Source organism: Mytilus californianus, unplaced genomic scaffold, assembly GCF_021869535.1.
Source record: "Mytilus californianus isolate M0D057914Y unplaced genomic scaffold, xbMytCali1.0.p SCAF_56, whole genome shotgun sequence".
Classification (NCBI taxonomy): Eukaryota; Metazoa; Mollusca; class Bivalvia; order Mytilida; family Mytilidae; genus Mytilus; species Mytilus californianus.
The window spans coordinates 1,118,955-1,124,734 of record NW_026262708.1 but is presented as its reverse complement, the minus strand read 5'-3'; positions in this window follow the sequence as shown (position 1 = coordinate 1,124,734).

Below are 5,780 nucleotides of genomic sequence, written 5' to 3'. Positions count from 1 at the left end.
GATAGGACTATTTACTCCCTCAGTGCTACTTGTGTAGTTGACCAAAGCTAGTGGGTAAGAAAAGTATGAACATTCATTGATTGATTGATTGTTGGTTGCTTAACGTCCAGTGGCAAATATTTCATGCATATTCAGGACGAGAACAAGTTCACAATAAATACGATAGGTAGGGTCTGTAATAGATTAAGGGATTAAGGTCGGAGAAATTTAGACTGCCACGGGAAATGAGGGTATATTGGATAGGGACAGAAATTTAGCCTTGCAACAGGTCACCTACGGACCCCTCTAAGAGTTGTTGCAAGGGTTCTTAACGTGCAAAGAGCGTGGCACTCTCTTTACACGAGGCATCGGATTTAACGTCCCCATTCTGACCGGACGTGGCTGCAAATTTGTACATCCCGCACAGCCAAACGGACGCCCCACTTTAGCACGGGTTTTACTGCCGGTCGGAGGAAGACCAATGGTGACCATACTTCTATTCCCCAGTCACCCTTGGGGGCATGAACATTCAGACAGACAGTTGTGAATCTAAAGAAACATCAACAAACACTATGCCTTATGTGGTGTGGCCGATAGCTGATGCTGCCACTGGTACAGATTTTCCTACCACTGATGCTTCCACAAGCACTACTGAAAGACACGTTGAAACAACGATTGTGATAATTTCGGATACTAAGGACGTTAGTGAGAAGCAACCAGTCATTGATGGATCTGTAATCGTGATTGATGACTGACTGATGACGGATTCGTCGAGCGGAGAGGATAGTGATAGTGACATTTCTTCTACCAGTTCTTCTTCCAATTAATGTGAACATAGAGGTAGACAATTCATTCGATTTATAACATGTTTACATTTTATAGTGAGTGTGTTGAGGAACCATTTTTTATGAGAAAATTATGTGTGTGATTTTTTTTTTATTCAAAGTAGTAGCTTGGTCGCAACTATTCCTTTGAATGTGAGGATGCTATATCAAGTAACTATGCGATACAGCAATGTGAAGAAAATTTAAACGCCGATTCATTAGAACAAATAAAAGAAGAAAAAATACTCACACAAGACCAAGGTCATATGGTGCAACAACTACTAGAACAAGCTGTATTAGAGCATGTCCCTTTCTTTTTAAGGAATCCACATACAGTTTCTAAATATATTTTTTCTGTATATTCCGAAAGAAGGAGACACTGGTCAAAATTAAAGAGAACAATTGTAACATTTGATAACGTAAATAAAGACTTTATCATGTCGCGGTTCCTCGGGAAAGAGAACATGTCCCCACTAAACAGCTATCAAACGGCACTTATATGAAGAGTGCAAATCAAGGATCTAAATGACTGTGAGGAAAACGAAAGTGAGACTATAATACTTGCCGAGAAAGATACACAAAATGAAAAAAGAAAACAGGATTACATTCGAAGACACAAAAGGTACCAAGTTACAAAAAGCCCAAAAAATCCTCATATAAAAAATGATGTAAAGTTATATATTACACAATATTATATCTTTATTTTTACATTTATGTGCAGGAAAACATATGCGGAATTGGCTTTGCTCATTGTTGAAGGACGTACGGTGACCTATAGTTGTTAAGTTCTGTGTCATTTGGTCTCTTGTGGAGAATTGTCGCATTGGCAATCATACCACTTCTTCTTTTTTATGTGGTATTTATCTTTTGAATTTTTGTTCTTATGTACCTGAACAAATAGTTTTCTTTTATTTAATATTTATATATATTTCAATTATCTGGTTTTAAAACTATTTTATTTATAACAGACATATAACTCATTGTAAAAATTCTAAAAGAAATGCAAGAAATTGGACCCCACAACAGTTATTTTATCAGATAAAAGTCCAAAACTGAATATGGAATACTCCCACAATTTAACCCATCAGATATAAACATTACTATTGTTATTAGCATGTAAAAAGGAAATAAACGAACACTTAACACAAAAACAGTCAGCGGAATGCGAAGAAACTTTACTTTATTATACATGTTACAGAGTACGTATAAACATTGATCGTAGTAGAGCTATATTTAGTATGTACAGTAGTCAATTAATTCAAATTTGGAAGCTAAGTGTTTGGGATATATTGTTCATTAAAAAAATTCGGGTATTGAGTATATCTATGTTGAAAATTTTCAGAGAAACCTGATGATAATACATGCATGTCCATGATAACATCAAATCCTGTATCAGCATTAGGAATAATCAGCTTGACATGTCTTAACTTGATAACAGTTTTATAATGCCATTGATTACATATCCAACACTAGTCAACATAATACATGTAGTATTAACATGCCAGTAAGTCAGGTTGTCATGTCTCAACTTGATTGCAGTACTCAAATGCCCGTGTCAACATCAGCCCACTAAATCAGTAGCAGTCGGTACACAAACTATGCATTGCCAGAAAACCTTTGGGTACTTCAACCAACATCTGCTAGGGGAAATAACCTAACTAATATCACAGTCCTGCTATTAAGCTACAAGATACTATAAATTTGACAATAGGTACCAAACGACAACAAATGGAAGTTTTTAACGACCTTGACTGGCAATGTGCATGTAAGTCTATTTATTCAATTATACAGTTGTTCCAAGTTTTAGATATTGTATCGAACCTTTTTAGGAAAACTGCTAGATGCAAAACGCACAGACAAGGTGAAATTTCTTACGTTTTAAGAGGTAAACAATGCTGAATATCTTTTCGTACATAAACATTGAAAAATACAACATCGACATGAGAAATACAACATCGAAATGACAAAAATCAAGAATGACCAAGCGTTGGAGAAAATTCGACTTTTCAAATCTTCACTAACAGATGAAATTGAAAGTATTTTGAATATTGCAACATTAAGCATAAATACAAATTCGAAGGTTACTGACACAAGTTAAAATTTGAGGTTTTTCCTGGGGTTGGGGGATTGCTGTTCTATCGTTGGAGAATATTCCCGTAACGTATTACAATAAACCCCACCATCGAAAGTACACCACAAACAAGCACACCAAGGGAATAAATCCTTGAAACAAATACTGAAAGTTTATGTGACATATTCAGGAAACATTAGTTTAAGATGTATCCCATCGCTCACGTTTCACCTACTGATTCTGGTCAAAGTTGTTCTGGCATTAAGGGAAGGGCGACAGTAAAGAACAAGTTTCGAGTGGAAAGCTCATGATAAGGGCAATCAATTCGTACAGGAAATGTGCAAGAAGTTGGATTTCAAGAGAGATTATTCCGAAAAGGTGACATTTTTCGCAGAAGGAGTGCTAAAAAAATATTGAGAGGAAACGGACAAGATTGAAAACATAGTATATAACAGGGTGGACACTATTTGTTCACACATAAAAGTGTACCACTTTAAATAATTGATCGGATACAAGTCATTTATGACTTTTTCTATGCATTCAAAAACTCCAGTTTAATTATTTATTGCAATTACATGTACATGGTGACTTTTGATGTGCATTCCAACATACTTCTGATAAATAATTTTACACAAAGATATAATTTGACTTTTTTCCTATGGATTTTGTGATTTATTTCCCGTTTACTTGTTAGCACGGTTAGTCAAAATCATTTATGCCTTTTTATTTTTTTTTTTTTTTGGTTTTGAATCTGCTGTCTCTTTTGCATTTACCAAACATCTCCTTTTCATGTTTTGGGTATTGGAATGAATGGCCACATCCACAAATATTTTACATGTGTATTATTATCTAGCTAGTTGTAAAATTAAAACTTTTTATTTATCCAATCATTATAGGACTTTCTATTCATGAGTCATATTAGGTAACTTTTTTGTTGGGTTGATGTATCAATTATATATATAACACATCTCCTTTCATCTTGCCCATTCACATCTGACTGCATATTTTTTAGCACATAAAATGCCGTCTCCTGCGTCCGACCAAGTTACGGAGGCTAAGAAAAAGCAGGAGGATAATCGCGTCCGAGAATTTAAAACCCATTGGACGGACGGTCGTCCCTGGCTCCAGCACGAGAATCAAGCAATGTTCTGTAGCTACTGTAAGGAGCAGTGTAAAGGAGGCAATTTGTGTCTGGGTGTGCAAATTTTAGTATCGACACTATCCAGACCCATGAGGTTAGTGCACCTCATATCAGTGCTACAGCTGTTGCTGAGGGACCACCTCCACAGAAACCACTGGCTGCCAAGACCATCCATACATTAAAAAAATGAATATGATAGACTCCGCATTTTGTTTCGTAATGCCAATGCTATTGCGAAACATTATTTGAGCTTTAAGACATAAAATGTAATTTGCAAATTAGATCAGGCAAAAGGTCTTGATGTGGGCGAGAGCTACTTGAATGACAAGAAAGCCTGTGAATTTGTGAAAAACATTACCAGTATTTCTAGAATTGAAACAAGAGATCTGCTCCAAAAACACCATTTGCGAGCCTCACTTGTGATGGTTTACCCGACTTCATGGGTGATGAATACGAGTCTTTGTGGATAAGAAGTTCCCAAAATGGCAAAGTAATTGAAAAGTTTTTAGATTTGGGAACTGCTGAATCGGCAGGATCGTAGGATTATATGACAGCTGTTTGTTAAGAAAATTCAGAGGACAATAACCAACTGTGGAGTAATCTTATTGGCTTTTGTTCAGGTGAAACAGTCGAAATAACTTTAAATTGGTGTAATTTTAACTGAAAACCCTATACAATATCGAGTATGGGTAGAATTAGAAACTAGCAAAATCCAATTATAAACGATTGACAATATTTAGAATTGTTATTGACTAAGAACGTTGTTTAATCTTTCTTTTGCGTTTAAAAGAGGGACGAATGATACCAGAGGGACAGTTAAACTCGTACATCGAAAACAAACTGACTACGCCATGGCCAAAAAAAAAAGACAAACAGACAGATAATAGTACAGATGACACAACATAGAAAACCAAAGACTAAGCAACACGAACTCCACCAAAAACTGGGGGTGATCCCAGGTGCTCCGGAAGGGTAAGCAGATCCTGCTCCACATGTGGCACCCGTCGTGTTTCTTATGTTATTACAAATCCGGTAAATAGTCTAATTCGGTAAGTCACATTCGTGAAAAGGGAGGGTATTGTAGTTACGACATAAGGAACATATCCGATATCATCTGTGAAACGGTTATTCCATAACGGTCAACCAACTCGTGATGGCGTCCGTAAAATTTACGAAGGGACGATTTCATCTTCACCATTTGGAACTCTTGGTTTAATAGCTTCCTTGTGAGCAGCAATCCTCTATCAAGGAAATTGTGATAGGAAACACAAGCCCGGGAATATCGTATCAATTGGGAGATATTAATTGGTGCTTGGAAAGCAATACGACTGATCTTTACAAATGCAAGCATCAACATTTGTGCTTTCAATTTCTGTCAAGCCTTTTGGCGTAAAGTTTCAAGATTTTGAACTGAAAATAACGTACAGTTCAAGAGGAGTGGATTATAGATACATCCGTACACTGATGTCTCTGCCTTTCTTGCCTCCTTCAGATATAAGACCACCTTTTAATACACTGAGAGAACGTTATTTATTAATGTGAAATTTTTTTTTTATATTATACAATAGCTGTTAAACAACCGTCTATCAATAAAACCTAGTAAAATGTTTAAGCATCCATTACCATAACATTTCTTTACATCATTGTATTAAAGAAAAAAATATCCTGCTGTCACTTCAGATATTAATTAAGGTTGATGAAATATATGCACCATGAGCATGATGAGATGCTTAAGGTGGCTCGGGTGTCTTCTTCCATCTAGGAT